This window comes from Tenrec ecaudatus, chromosome 1, assembly GCF_050624435.1.
Source record: "Tenrec ecaudatus isolate mTenEca1 chromosome 1, mTenEca1.hap1, whole genome shotgun sequence".
NCBI lineage: Eukaryota > Metazoa > Chordata > Mammalia > Afrosoricida > Tenrecidae > Tenrec > Tenrec ecaudatus.
In genome coordinates this window covers 73,630,886-73,647,367 of record NC_134530.1, presented here as the reverse complement: position 1 = coordinate 73,647,367, position 16,482 = coordinate 73,630,886, and the positions used below count along the sequence as shown (strand labels likewise).

The following is a 16,482-nucleotide window of genomic DNA, read 5'->3' as shown; positions in this document are numbered from 1 at the left end:
GAGCCACTCCAGGGGGGACAAGTGTGGTGGTCTCCTTCCATAGAGAAAGAGCAAGCCTGACTTGGGCCTTGCTGGTGGTGCATCAGGGTGTCCCACTCCTCTTCTTCACCAGCTAGTCCCTTTTTCCATGTAAAGTCCCCACCTTTGGAGAGATCGTCCTGATTTTCTAGGAGAGGAAGAATAGAGTCGCTTTAGCTCCTGGAGCTTGAGATGTTTGCTTTTGATCTGTCTCCCACCCAATTATGTCCCTCATATAATTCCCCTTTTCACAATCATAGTCTCCATTAGCCACTAGGAATTGACCTTCCTTTATCCTTCCAGTAAAGTTCTGAGATAACCTTGGCCCAAGAAAAAGGAGGGGCCATATTGCCCTCCAAATTTCCATCATTAACAGCATTTATCATTTCACTGAGCAAATATTTAATTGAACATTTAATGTGCCAGACACTGTGAGGCACAGGGGAAATAGTGATGGACAGAACAGACACAGTCTTTGTAATCATAGAATTTAACTGTAAAGTTATCACTGAGAGAATTATGACGGAGGGCCAGAAGGCTTCAGGAGGGCTCTTAATGGTAGGCACTGAGTTGTCCAGGAAGTCTGGATAGGATTCCTGGAGGCAATGGTGTTCTGAAGAACAAGCAGGAATTAACTGGAAGCAGTGAGGAAAGAAGCAGGAGACCCTTTCTGGCAAAAACCCTGCCACCAGATGGAGTACGATAGTGGCACAAAACTAGCTTAAGAAATCCTGTTGCCCGAAGGATAAATGATCACATAGAGCATCATCTGGCTTACTGTTGCTAAAATAGAATAGGATTGAGTGAGACATGGGCCAGGCATGTTTTATATCCTGAGACAGAGGAGATCCTAATTAGCTTTCATCAGAAGGAAGGAAAGAGGCAAGCAGACAGACAGCTGCCAGTCCGTCTGGGACCATAAAATGGAGAAGCGAGGGAACACAGTTTTCATCCAACTTCTGAGAAGCTCGCACATCCCTGGAGTCCGTCTGACCCCTGGCAGCCCCAGACTGCATCAATGCGTTGGTCTGATGGAACGTTTCAGCCCAGCCTCATACTCCATTTCCTTCCAGTGCCCCGAATCGCCTGTCTTCTCATACTGTATCCGGAGAATAGAGGTCTCCTTGCTGCTTTTCAACCATTAAACCAGTGCCTGGTATATAGGACATTTTGAAGTATACATTAAATCATTTGGAGTTTCATCTCAAAAAAAAAACATAGAAAAGAAAGGTAACTACATTAATTCTGTTCCAGTGTCCTTCTCTGAGAAGCCTTTTAGGCTCCTTGCAAGCTTAAATCCCCTTTTCTGGACCCCCATTCATCTGACTTCCCTTATTTACTTTCCTCTGTTATAGTAGCTAGGAGTCCTGGTGGTGTAGTAGTTATACATTGGGCTGTGACCCACAAGGTCAGTAGTTTGAAACCACCAGCTGCTCTGTGGAAGAAAGATGTGGTTTTCTACTCTCATAAAGAGTTATGGTCTCAGAAACCCACCGGGGCAGTTCTGCCCTGTCCTATGGGATCTCGACTCCATGGCAGTGAGTTTGGAAGCTATAGCAGTTGGAATGAGCCGGAATCAACTCAATGGCAGAAGGTTGGCTTGGGCTTGGCTTTTGCCCTAATGGTCATTGCTCTGCATTGTAGTTCTTATTTATCTGTCTTCTTTAGGGGCTGCTGAAGGGCAGAAATCCTGATTTCTCGTCTCTCTAAATCCACAGCAATTGGTACCATGGTATACAAAACCCAAATATGTAATACAAGAATTAACTCATGTCCAGACAGTGAAAATAAGGAGGGTTTGTAGCATAATAAATGAACCACAGGCTTTGGGGTTGGACAGATTGATATTTAACTTCTCCCTTGGCTAGATGTTCAGCAAGTGGCTGGGCCTCATTTCATGACCTGGAAGATGCGCATAACAGGATCTACTGTACAGAGCTGTCATGAGTAATAAGTGAATCTAATAGAAAGCATGGAAAATATTAAGTGGTCATAAATACTCACTCCATCCCTAAGTTTCAAGTTCAAAACGACAGTTAGAAATAAAATAGCAAGGGAAGGAAAGAGCAAAAGCTCATAAAATGTTACAGCCAGGAGGATACTAAAAACTGGAGTTTAAGCCAAACATCCTTCCTAGGAATGGGAACATTTTAATTTTGCTTCAAATGGAACAAGAACGTCACCAAATGAGACTTAAAAATGCGGTACTGCAATGATTTTTACTGTAGTAATGTCCATCTTTGGTTTAACTGTATAGTAATCCAAATTCCGCATCATTGTACACATGATCAAGTGAAGTTCATGAAGGGGTAAATGAACTGCCCAAGGTCGCCCAGCAAGACAGTGAGGGTTGACACTCAGATATCAATCTCCTGACTCACAGGATGTTGTCCATTCTATTAATCCATGTAAGCACTTCAGATTCATACCTAATCAAGAGTAAAGACAAAGGAATGGCAATTAGACTTCTTTTAAAGATCAAGGGCCCCGTATTCTATCCCTTCAGCGACTCTTTTAAAATCTGACCCCAGATTTTTATGTTCCCTGGCCAAAGATGGACCTCCAATTCTCAGCCAGAACACTCCAGTCGCCAGCTGAAATTTACAGTCTCTTCCTGTGACTCATCCTTGCTGAGCTGTTTTTGACCCCTCAGAAGGCGGAGGTCACCAAGACTCTTTGAAGTTCTGTAGTTAATGCAGATACACTTGGGATCAATTTGTACATTGTTCATTTCATTCCAAATCTAGCTTGATTTCTCTCCCTAGCACTCCTCGCTTCTCCATAATCTCAGATGAGTCAGGATATAAAAAGAGAATGAATCACCAACCGAGAAGAAGAAATATTACCTGGACGATGGTGATAAATGCAAATTATTCTCTCCACAAACCTAGAGCAGAGATTCTGCACATTTTGGAGGACAGACTCCTTCGAAAATTTGAGAGTGTTGCGTAGGAACTGGTGGAGATGGACTGGGTGAAATGCGAGGGGCTGACAGGAGTTTGAGCTGAAAGGGTCTCTGTTTCCAACCAGGAAAAAGCAATTCCTGAATTCAGAGTCCTTGGAGATGAGGGAAAGGGAACGATATTCACTCTTACAGACTGCATTCATCTCACCTGATGGCCGTCCAACCCCTCTCCCCTGCCCATTACGTTGGCAGAGAAGAGTAACCTCCCTCTGCCTCCAGAATTCCTAATCTCTGAGATGCCTCTCCCTCCTCCACTTGTCCTGGGCTCCTGGCATTTAAAGTCCATCTGCCTGTCTCAGACCCACTTCTCGTGTAAGAGGGAAATTAATTTCTCTCTCCAGCTCCCACACCATCACTTGCCTCCTGTCTGCCCCCTCCTCTTCCACTCCAGGCACCAGCAATTTCCCAGCAGGCTTCCCTTTCCCCACTGACAGTTGACCTTGGCTCTGGAAAGTGGCCGTGCCGTAGCAGCTGGGCCCCAGTCCAGCAATTGTTTAGACATTGATGCAGCCATGGCCTGAGAGGAATCGCTGCTTCTCAAAAAGATGCTCCGTCCCTGCTTGTCTCATATGTATTTTTAGACACTTCAATGGATGCACAGTAAAAACAAGATCAAAGACCAGAGTAAATATTTGCCTGGCAGCATCTTGAAGCAGGCAGGGCAAGGAGGGGACTGAGAGATGGAATGATCAGGAGGACTGTGACTGGTATCTGGCCTCAGCATTGTTTCAGGTGGTTGCATGCTCTGGCATGGGGCAAGTCTCCTCTAGCTATCAGCTTTCAAAAAAAAAAATTCAGGGAGGGCGTGGCTTGCTGATATTTGAAGACCTTTCAGCTCTGATAGTATGTAGACCTCAAGAGCGAGGGTTTCTACCTAGGGCCATTCAGGAGGAAAGGTCTCGGATCTCGCTGTATCATCGAGTCCGTTCCGACTCGCAGCAGCACAAAGGGGAGGACTCTCCTTGTGGGTTTCTAAGACTGTAACTCCGTATGGCAGAGCAAGCCTCACTGGTTTAAAACAAGTTTTGTTGTATGATATCATCCATATATCATACAAATCAAGAGTTCAATCATATCGAGAAGACCTGCACAATCATTACCACAAGCCATGGTGGAATATTTTCTTCTTCCTTGTACTCATTGTTATTCATGTCATTATTTTTTTAATTGTGGCAAAAATATATACAACAAAATATTCTCCAATTCAACAACTCCTACATGTGTGATTCAGTGCCATTGATTATATTCTTTGTGTTGTTCAATCATTATTGATATACTGTTCCAAATTATTCCACTGCCATTAACATAAACTCAATTCCCCCTGGGCTACAACTCAGCCTCCTGCTCTCATGGCAACCACAGGTCCAGTTTGGTCTCTCTTTTTTTTCAGTAGTAGTAATGTTCTTGATATACTCACATATGACATACTTCCATGGTTAAGTCGCTTTAAAAAACAATTGGATATACATCATCACAATCCATTATTATGTTCCCCTGCACCTCCGGCATCCATTGTTGGCATCAATCTCTCAAATTCCTCTTACCCTCCCCACCCCCCACCCCCATTCCCAATAAACCATCGCATTCGTTATTGTCTCTATTCATCCTCTCCTTCTGAGCTTCTTGTACTGGCAGAAACAATTAAAAAACAGAACAGAAGACAATAATAATAATAATATACAGATCAAAATATAGGGTAAGGAAGAAAGACCACCAAAAAAAGACATATATTTGAAAAGCCAGAGAAGAAATTCTTCCATGGAACAAGGAAGAAATAGTTGAGCCTAGAGCAAATTCAGGTTGGGCAAAAAGAGAGGTCAACTGATATGTATCAGTCATACCATGATTTGATCCACCATAATCAAGTTTACTCTAATCTCAATCTGATGGTAAAGCTGTTCGAGTCCCTGGTGCCTGTGGCTAGAGGGGATCCGTCAGGGACTTAATCTGACTAGCTATGCTTCAGTCCCCACTGTCCTCCACAGCCTTCTACAAATTGAGTGTTCACAATCTAACCTCTGATACTTTTCCCTTCATCATATTTGTATTTTGTTATCATCTTTGGGTCATACAGGCTGGTGTGCTTCTTTGATGTGGACTGGGTTGGGCCTTGTTTACATGGCTGTGTGTTTGAATATAAGCCTTTAAGACCCCAGACACTATTCCTGTTGATAGCTGGGCACCATCTGCTTTCTTCACCACACTTTGCTGTAGCACCCTTCTCACCAGTGATCTCTTCGTCAAGGTGAATATTGAGTAGGGCCTTGTTATAAGAACTAACTATTCTTGGACTGGGATTAGAATCCATCTGGAAAGCCTCATTTTTACCCCTGTGAAGCTGCTAGTGGTTTTGAACTGCTGACCTTATTGTTAGTAGCTTAACAGATAACACACTAAGTCACCAGGACGTGATTTTCTAGGAAGAGTATTCATAACTTTCTACAATTTAGTATTGGTGAAGAATACTGAAAATAGCATGAACTGCCAAAAGAACAAACTAATCTATCTAAGGAGTCAGAATGCTCCCGAGAGGCAAAGTCTCGGGCCCTTACTTTGTTCATGTTGTCAGGAGAGCCAGTCCCTAGAGGAGGGCATGATGCTTGTAAAATAGAGGGACAGCAAAAGAGTGGAAGGCCCTCAACAAGATGGATTGAGACAGTGGCTGCAACAATGGGGTCAAGTATAAGAAAAATTGTGAGGATGGGGCAGGACCAGGTGGTATTTTGTTCTGTTGTACACAGGTTCGCTATGATTCAGGACCAACTCAATGGCAGCTAACAACAACAACAACAACCAGAAGCTGGAACAGACAGGGAACAGCCCCTCCTCCAGAAACTTTGAAGGGACTAGGGTTCTGATGACTCCTTGATTTGGGTTCAGTGAAACGGATTCTGAGCTCGGCTCCAGTATTGAGAGAAGTTTCTCTTAAAACTAAAGTTTGCGGTGATTTGTTACAACAATATTATAAAACCCATACAAAGCCTCCTCGTTATCCAAACTTCTGTTTGTTCTTTAGATGCCCCTCTCCCCACCATCCATGCATCCGTACTCACCTTCCGCTACCCCACTGAAGCGAACGTCACAGAAAACACCAACCCCTTTGAATCGCATTTGACGTAGCAAGAAGGCCTGCCTGCCTTCTCTCTTGCCTTCTCTGTCTCTCTCACATTTCTGTCTCAAAGTCAGCATTCCGTTGGGAGCCCGTGGGTGGGACAAATGGCTAAGCATGTGAGTATTGACCAAGAGGTTGGCTGGGTCAGCCTACCCACCCGTGCCTCCGGAGAAGGACTTGACAAAGCATGGCCACAAGGCCACAACCTTGAAAACTCTGCGGGGCAGTTCTACTCTGAACCACATCACGTGCGTTTCCGTTCGTGTGACAGCACCTGGGTTTTTGTTTGCCACTTGGTGTTTGCTCTGTGTGGCATCTCGTCAGTTCCTTTACTCTCTCTCCTCCGGCATCTACAGATGTATGTCTCCCTGTCTTCTAGGCCGTGGCTCGGCTGTGCTCTCATTCACTGTTTTTCTGTCTTTCTCTGCCTCTCGCTTGCTTGCTCTCCCATTTTCATATTTGAGTCTCGCTCAGCGCCTCTGGTTCTTTCTTTGCTGATCTTCCTGCTGCATCCTAAGGAGGTTCTCTGTGAGGTCTTCCTGTTTGCATCTCTTCTTCTTGAGGGCTTCGCCTCTGTCTGTCTGTCCCTGTTTGTCTCTCCATGATTCTCCTCTGCCTCCGTTGTCCATACACCTCCTTACCTCAGGGGTGCCTCGGGACTTGCCTGGCTTGGGAAGGTCTCTGCTATTACCTCTGCAGCCTCTACACTACACTGGAGAGAGGGATTCGTCTGTTTAGTCATGCACCTGTCCGACACTGTGTGAGGATTGGTGAGGGTGGCAGAAACAAAAGATCTTTCAATGTCACGTTGTTCTTTTGGCTTTACCTAGAGGCTCAGAGACAGGTGCCTCTTAATATTCCAGCAGTACTGTCAGCCTTACCAGAGAGAAATCATTTTTCCTTGGCCGACTCCTCCGGAGAATTGATCTCTCCCTCTTAATGATGATCGTCTGTGACTGCAGGAGTCGGAGGGTGGCCAGGGGAAGAGTTCCGGATGGGGGTTTCCAATCAGAGAGCACGTTAAATATATAGAGGAGAGCGGGTGCCAAGAAAGACCATCATGAGCACAAGGTCTATGCCTGCCTTTCCTCTTCATTGTATCCCAGTACTTAGAACAGAGCCTAGCATCTAAGAGTATGTGTGTGTGCGTGTGTGTGTGTGAGAGAGAGAGAGAGAGAGAGAGAGAGAGAGAGAGAGAGAGAGAGAGAGAGAGAGAGAGAGAGAGAGAGAAAGGGGGGGGTGTCAGAGAGTAAAAGTTAATGGACTTTTTCCATGAACTTTGTGAAGTTCTTTCATGGAAGGAGTTTAATACAGAATGAATGCATGAATAAATGGATAGAGGAAGGGAGGGAGGGAAGGAGGAAGGGAGGAAAGAACTTCAGACCTGCTCATCACAGTACTTGATGTGCCTCATTGGGCAAATCACTTCCAATTTCTTGGTTTCTCTTCTGTCAACTGAGAGTACTAATTAGACCTGCTGGCAGCACACCACCAGGGGAGAAGAAGATGAAGATGTCTGATGGGTGGGCAAAGCCCTCAGCACCTTCCATGCTGGCTTGGGCAGGGGTCTTACTGGTGGTTCTGGAAGAGCGTCAGGGAGGGAGGGAGAGGGTGAGGATGACTTCAGAGAAAGACCCAGGAAGAGAGAGAAGGACAGGAAGTGAGGGGCTTTGTGTAAGGTCCCCACTGGGGCTACTGCCAATGGGAACCAGCGGAGTGCCCACAATGCGTTGTTCCTGACTCTCCCCTGGGCAGAGTTGGTCTGAAGGTGTATTATTATCCCCAGGAGTGGGACTGGGCTAGATTTAACCACAGCTCTCCTTTCAGATTCATTTTTGTCCTTTGAAACTTTGATATGCACCATCCTCTGTGAAGATTTTCACAATTATTTTATTTGACATTAAAGCACCTTCTAGAATGACGACATAATTTTGTGTTGTAATCTATTACTACACTTAAAAGAGGGAGGGAAACGTGACTCATTGTTGAAAGACACTCTTGGGTGTTCCTATGCCACCTCTATTGCTTTCAAGCCATGAGACCCTGCGCGTAATTACGTGTGGTCTCTGATTTTGAGTGTTGTCACCTGTAACGCGTGCACAGACTCGTGCTTTCACCTTGCTGGGTCGAGGGAGGATGGGATATCACAGCGATATTCTCCAGTACACAGAGTAGGCTCTGAAAAAATAGGGGTTGCTTTGGTGAAGGTGATAGAGCAACGGTCTCTGTGGTCATGGAGTTAATGGGATCGATTGATTGCCTTTTCTAGGCCGTAATCTTTATTTGTGTCTAATTCTTCTTTATGCCTCACCTTGACTCCTTTCACACATTACAGCAATATACACCTCGAAGGAGCAAAAGACGTGTTTGAATGGATGAACAGTAAATGCCCGAACCCTCCATATCGGTTGAAGAGTCTCAAAAAAGTAGGTCTCACAAAGTGGCTAGGGCTACCGATACACCCCTTCTATTTCAAATCTGCTTTTGACAGAAGCCACCAGGTCAGTCTGAGATGTCTGACAACCCAGGACCTATGTCCTTGTCTTTTTTTTTAAATCATTTTATTAAGGGCTCATACAACTCTTATCATAATCCATACATAAAACAACTGTGTAAAGCACATCGGTATGTTTACTGCCCTCATCATTCTCAAAACATTTGCTCTCCACTTAAGCCCTGGCATCAGGTCCTCATTTTTCCCGTCCCTCCCCACTCCCCGCTCCTTCATGAGCCCTTGATAATTTATAAATTATTATTTTGTCAAATCTTGCTCCGTTCGACGTCCCCCTTCACCCACTTTTCTGCTGTCCATCCCCCAGGGAGGAGGTCACATGTAGATGCTTTTAATCAGTTCCCTCTTTCCAATCCATTCTCCCTCTAACCTCCCAGTATCGCCACTCACACCACTGGTCCTGGAAGGATCATCTTCCCTGGATTCCTTGCGTTTCCAGTTCCTATCTGTACCAGTGTACATCCTCTAATCTAGCCAGACTTGCAAGGTAGAATTCATGATAGTGGGGTGGGGGGGGGGAAGCATTTGGAACTAGAGGAGAGCTGTATTTTTCATCATTGATACATCACACGCTGACTGGCTCATCTCCTCCCCTAAACCCTTCTGCAAGGGGATCTCCAGTGGCTGACAAATGGGCTTTGGGTCTCCACTCTGCACCCCCCCCCCATTCACTATGGTAAATGTTTTTTGTTCTGATGATGCCTTATACCTGATCCCTTTGACACCTCGTGATTGCACAGGCTGGTGTGCTTCGTCCATGTGTGCTTTGTTGCTTCTGAGCTAGATGGCCGCTTGTTTACCTTCAAGCCTTTAAGACCCCAGACGCATAGATTTTGATAGCCGGGCACCATCAGCTTTCTTCACCACATTTGCTTATTCACCTGCTTTGTCTTCAGCGGTTGTGTCGGGAAGGTGAGCATCATAGAATTCCAATTTAATAGAAGAAAGTATTCTTGCATGGAGGGAGTACTTAAGTAGAGGCCCAATGTCCTTCAGCTACCTTAATACTAAACCTAGAAATATAGGCACATAGATCTATTTCCCCATCCTCATATATAAATATATTTGCATATGTACATATCTTTATCTAGACCTCTATAAATGCCCTATGCCTCCCAGTTCTTTGCTCTATTTCCCTTGACTTTCCTCCTGTCCCACTATCATGCTCAGTCCTCACCTGGGTTTCAGCTATATACCTCTTTGTTACATTACCCTTGATCATGCCCTACCAGGCCTTCCACACCCACCTCACCACCAATTTGGATCACTTTTTGTTCTCTTGTCCCTCGGTTTGTTAACATCACTTCCTTTCCCCCCACCTCCCTCTATCCCATGTCCACCCGGAACTGTCGGTCCCATTGTTTTCTCCTCCACATTGCTCGTCCAGCCTATCTTATTTAGACAGACCTGTGGAGATAATAACATGCACAAAATCAAGATAGAGCAAAACCAAGCAACAATATACAACAAAACAACAACAACCCACTGACAAAGAACAAAACAAAACAAGAAAGAAAAGCTTGTAGTTAGTTCAAGGATCATTTGTTGGCTTTTAGGAGTGTTTTACAGTCCAGTCTGTTGGAGCACCAAGCCCTGGCCCCAAAGTCCACCTTCAGCATTCCCTGGGAATCTTGCCGCTCCATTCCCTTGCTGTACTGCTGCACTCCCCCAGTGCAGGATCATATCAGGCATAATTCCCACACTGTGTCTCCCGTACTGTCCCCCACAGGGCCATGGGTCAGTGAGGGCTGTCATGTCTCACAGTGGGGCCGGCCTCTAGGCCAATGACTTCTCTCAAGCTTAAGGCTGCAATAGAGAGCCCAGAGTTGCAGCAGTATTGGTGTCTGTATGGGAAGTTGAGGCACTCACCTTGCTCCCCGGTTGATGTTCCTATAGGCTCTTACCTCCCAAGTTCTAGACCCAACCTATGGGCTGGGCCCACTGAACACTGCCTGCTTGTGTGACCCAGCTGGCCATGGTGAGCCTTCCTCATTGCTGCTGTTCTCTACCCAGATCCTCTTAGAGCCCTGAGCGTACCTTTTTCACGTAGCTGGCTATTTCCTGCCATGACGCCCCCTATCCCACCCCAATCACCACCAAACAGACCGGTGACCTATTTAAGAAAAGAAAGTTGATAAAATTTTCAAGTTATAGACCATCCTGACATTTTTCTTGGCAATGAACAGTTAGAAGCTTTCACCCAAATTGTTTCTCCCTCAACTTGGCGATTTATTGGAAGAGTTCCAGCCAAGAGAGTTATTGCCTCCTCTTCGCCCGGATCTTAAATCTTTGTTCAAAGACAGCTTATTTTAATTGAAAATGTTCAATCAATCTCTACCCTCCTCCTCATCCATATCCCATTCTTTAACTCAAACAGGGCCATTTGCAGTAAATAATCTGGGTGAGGATTTCAGGGCTTGAGGAATATGTAATAGGGCTGGAGGGGGGAGGGTGGAAAAGAGTTGGCCTAAACAACTCTCACACTGTCACCTTTAAGATACTGTCCTTAAAGAGAACTTGTCCACAATAATCAGCTCCTTACAAGGGGACCTTGTACTACGACATCCTCACGTCTGTCCCTTGTAGGATTCAAGAGGCTTGATTAGCAAAGATAATAAAGATAGGCTGTCAGTTCAGGATGGGGAGAAAGGTTGGACTTTTCCTTATTCACTCCATTATTCAGCACCCACACAAGGATTCTTCAAAAAGCTCAAATAGTACGTTATCTTTTAATTTCATATTTCCATGAACTTAATAAAACCCAATCATATGTTAATCATCAACTGGGTACAACCACAAACTTCACACAACAATCCTGTGAGACAGGCATTATTCCCCTTTTGAAGATGAGGAAACTAAGGTTCACAGATAGGGAATCATTTATGATAACAAGCAAACAAACTCATACACATTGATACTGAATCGCTTGTAACACACAGCAACCCTACCATACAGGCTAGAACTTGTCCTCTGGGTTTCTAAGACTGTAACTCTTTATAGGAGTAGAAAACCTCATCTTTGTCCCATGGATCAGACAGTGGTTTTAATCTCATGACTTCACGGTTAACCCAACAAGGAACCACTACGCTACCAGGCCTCCTACCATATGCAGGGACATACAGTAGTCTAGTTCTCTTTCACTGCATAACAAATCTCTTTAAAACTTAATTTTCTTTCACTTTCCATGGGTCAGAAATTTGGGAAGGGTTAAACCAAGTAGTTCTAGCTTGAACTGTAGTTAAAGTGACGTAACTGCAGGAGCTGGAACAGCCTAGAGCTGGGGGACTAGGACTCTCTCCATGTAACCCCAGCTTCGCTTTGTGGGCTTGTTGGAGCTTCCTGGTGAATTGGTGGCCTCAAGGTCGTTTGATAGCTTACATGAAGGCTCTGCTCTTCAGCTCACATGTTTCAGCAAACAACATGAAAGTGAAATCATCTTTCTGACCTCAGAAGTCCCACAGAGCCATTTCTGCCACATCCTTTTGCTTACAAGTGAGTCATGTGTCCACCCAGATTCAAGTGAAAGAGACACAGAACATCTCTCTCATTGGCAGGAGTGCCAAGATCGTGGCATAGACACGTAACAAGATGGTATGGCAGCCATCTTGGGGAAAGAGCATCTATCATCCATGGTAAGTGGCAGAGGCAGGATTCAGATGATGAAACAAAAGATGTAAAGCAGTTGCTGTCGAGTCAGCTCTGACGTATGGCGGCTCCATGTGTGTCAGGGTAGGGCTGTGCTCCGCAGGACTAGTTTCCCTGGGGCCCAATTTTCAGAAATAGATTTTCAGGCCTTTCTTTCAAGGTGACTCTGGGTGGATTTTATCTCCCCACCTCTTAGCGAGGCGCCAATTGTCTTCATCATTTGCACCACCCAGGGACTCTGCTGCAGCTATTTAGCCCAGACCATGGGGGCCATTCTTTTGCTTCTCCTCCGGGACTTCTTGATGTCAAACAGATGCAGTGTGGGCTCTTGGTCTCCTCAAAGGCACTGACTGGCTTAGAGCAGCTAGCCTGCCTTGGCAGATGCTGGCAGTGAGAGTTTCTCCAGAGTGTGCTGGTCAGGGAGTCCATGGCCAAGGCCAGCTTGTGAACTTTGTAAAGGGACAGAGAAGGTCAGTCACATGCAGGGAAAGAAAGCAGGTGGCAGCCCCAGAGCACAGCATGGCAAGCCTCCCACACATCTCATTGTCATAAACAACTTGTCTGGTGTTTTTCCTTCTGCCACCAGGTACTGGCCTGGGATGACTCAGCCTTTGACAGAAAAGGTGACTTCAAGTTGGGAAACAGCCCAGAATAATGGAAAGCTCATGGTTCTTGAGTTAGACAGTCCTGGGTTCTAATATTATTACTTACGTTATCTGGGGCAAACTCCGTAACCTCTTAGAAAAGGGTGATAAAAATGCTTTCTTCACTAGGTTTGTCCGAGGATTGAGACACACATGTAAGAAAAGTTCCTAGCATCCTGCTAAGGAAATAGGAGGTGCTTCATAAATGCTAGCTTTCATGCCCTCAGCCACCGCCATCCCAGCTTCAGAACTTTATCTTTAAAAAGGTGCTGAGAAGTTCTTTGAATGTTACTCAAAGGCTAATCCAACTCCCTTGCCCCAGAGGGACTGGCTCTCCAGAAGTGAGAGCCCAGCCCAGGACAGCACCAAAATGAGACCTGTAGCTACTGCTCACAGTCCTACAAGTGGGATCAGCTGCATCTTTCTCCTCACTCCAATTTGGCTTCTCTCCTCTGGCCCTACCAAGCTTCCTCCCAGCAAATACTTTCTGCATACTGGTCCTGGTATACTGCAAGATTCCAGAAATGCTTGTTAACTTGTGGGGTAGATGAATTTGTATGTACTTAAGGGATGTCATTAATTCTGAATTATCATTCATGTTATGTCCTCTTCAGTTGTCCTAACTTAGAGCTAAACCCTTCATCCTGAGAGCCCCCTTAGCCCAACGTCAAGTTCCAGTTTCCCTACTTGCCACTCTGATGTCACTCCCACGCACTTCTGAGTCAGAGTCTGAGTCTTATCTCTCTCAGTGAGCTGAGGGTTCCTGACTATGGTTAAGGCAAGAGGGATACAGAGGTGACTATAAAATGGTACATGCCCTGGGGGCTCTTGTGGAGAGGCACTATGGGAACTAGTTAACCTCATGAAGTTAGAGTGGTTGTTATTTCAGTGGCATGTGCAGTTCACTCCAACTCATCGTGGCCCTGTATGGCGGGGCAGAACCGCCCAATAGAGTTCCCGAGGCTGTATTATTTATGGGGGCAGATCTTTTATACAACCAAGTTGCTAGGTGCATTCCAATTGCTAACCTTAGTTCACCCCCATTGATTTCCGTTTGCATTGATGAAGAGCCTTTCAGCATCTCTTCTGATATCCGATTTAATTTTTCTTTTCTTGCTTTTTAATGATGTTTTGCTTTCTTCATGTATGATGTTCTTCATGTCATCCCACAGCTCATCGGGTCTTCTATCATTAGTTTTCAATGCATCAAATCTGTTCTTGTTGTTTTTTTTTTCTCAAAGTTTAGGTGGTATAGACTCAAGGTCGCATTTTTGGTTCTCATGGACTTGTTTTCAGTTTCTTCAACTATAACCTGAACTTACATTTGAGCAATTGCAGGTCTTGACCTGGTTTTGATATTGAGCTTTTCCATGGTCTCTTCCTCTAGATGTAGTCAATTTTATTTCTTTGTCTTCTATCTGGAGAAGTCCGCAAGCATAGTAATGGCCTTCTTTGTTGGTGAAGAAAAGCTTTTGCGATGAAGAAGTCATTGGTCTTGCAAAATTCTATCATGCAGTCTCCATCTTCATTTCTATCATGAAGACCATGTTTTCCACCTACTGTTCCTCTTTGTTTCCAACGCTTGCATTCCAATCACCAATGATTATCAATGCATCATGATTCCATGTTTGATCAGTTTCAAACCGAAGACCTTGGTACGTTAGAGAAACAAATCTACAGAAACTCATGTATAAGAGAGAGTTTTATATAAAGATTAAGTGCACATCAAGAAAACATTCCAACCCAGTGCTGCCCAAACCCACAAGTCTAACATTAACCCATTAACCGATATGTCCACCACCAATCCATAAAGTCCTCCTCCATCTCACAAAACACACATTATGATGCTGACTGTAGGAGGAAAGTCTAACCAGTAAATACATAAGCGTCTCAGCGCTGGCAGGGGTCTCCACATGGCTGCTCCAGCACCCAGGGCTGCATCAGAGTAGGTCTCTGCAGGTTCTCCTTGGGGATGTCGTGCAGGAAGTGAGCCTTGCCAGCTGAAGCAGGGAACTGGCTAAGGTAGCTTCACCCTGGTCCAACCATCAGAAAGCAAGAGACCCAAGAACTAGAAAGGCGAGGTTCACTGAGCCATTTATCTCTCCACCCTTCAATTAACCCCACATTTATTTGCCAGGTTGGCACAATAAACTAACTAACTCAGTAGAATTCTTCAATTTCTGCATCCCAAATTTCGTGGTTGGTGCATGAATTTAAATAATAGTTGTACTGACTGGATTTTCTTCTATGATATTAGATATATTAGATATTATCCTATCACAGACAGCATCATGCTTCAAGAGGTAAGTGATAGTGTGTCATCCCTGGCATAGTAAACTGTATGATCTCCAACACATGTCCATTTCAGCTCACTAATACCTAGAATACTCATAGTTGTGAGGTCTGGTTTATTTTCGGCAACTTCCCCTTTTCCTAGATTCATACTTTGCACATTTCAAGTTTCGAGTATTAATAATTGCTGGCAGCTGTTTCTTCTCTTTTTGAATCATGCCCCATCAGCAAATGAAGGCACTGAAGGTTTTACTCCTGACGCCCTTACTTCATCCATGTCATTGTTCACTATTTTGAGAAGGCGGCTCTGCCTCAGTTATATATTTTGAGTATCTACCTCCCGGAGGGGTTCATTTTCTGGCACGATTTTTGCTTTGATTCATTTGTTTTTCGGTATCTGACAATATTCCATTGCTACCCATAAGGTTTTCAGGGTTAATGCTCCTAAAATGGACAGCCTGCTCCTTCTTCATATTCTGACCCTAATCTGGAGGCTCTGCTGAAACCTGTTCACTTTGGGTGCCCTTGCTAGTATTTGAAATGCCGGTGATATAACTTCCAGCATCAGAGCATCACATAAGTCTGAAAAATTTGCAGACAAATTGTACAGTAAACACTACTTTCAATTTGATGAGATACATGATAAATAATTTGAATGAAGTCAATTCAGAAGTCATGGAGCTATGAAGCAAGAGCTCCACCTAGCATAGGCCTGGGTGGAGAGGAGAGGAGAGGAGAGGAGAGGAGAGGAGAGGAGAGGAGAGGAGTACCATAACAGGTTTTACAAAAAGAATACCATATGCTTGGAGGACTGATGAGACATGGGCAGCATTTCAGGCAGCGATGTGAAGATGTGAGATATAATGCACAGGCTCTGTATAGTTAAATATATGACTATTATGTTAATTCACAGTAAAATGTTAATAGTTCATACAGAGTTGGCCCTTTTCCCATTCCAAGGGAGTTTGAATGTTAACAGGCCATAAATCCTTCCCCAGTCCAGGGACCCATCGAAGGAATACCTGCAGCACCTGCCCAACAGCCCCAGTGATTGATGAGTAGGAGACTCAAAATAGATGACTGACTCCCTAGAGTCAGGACGGTCCTGTTCTCTCCTCCATGGATGGTCTGCCTGAGCTCAATCAGGGAATCCCAGTGACTTCCAAAGAGACGCAATGTATCACAGATGCAGTTTCTGAGCCCAGGCTTTGGAGCAAGGCTCTCTAGCCTGAACCTCCTCTTCCTAGCCGTGAGACTAGGGGAACATTATGAATGTCCGTGTCCTCACCTGTCA

General features: G+C 44.9%; 1 protein-coding gene across 1 annotated transcript in view; it reads left to right on the top strand.

Moving 5' to 3' along the window:
* The window catches only part of AGBL4 (AGBL carboxypeptidase 4), a 1,434,684-nt gene that overhangs the window by 1,411,043 nt on the left and 7,159 nt on the right, over positions 1 to 16,482 (top strand). The window lies entirely within an intron of this gene.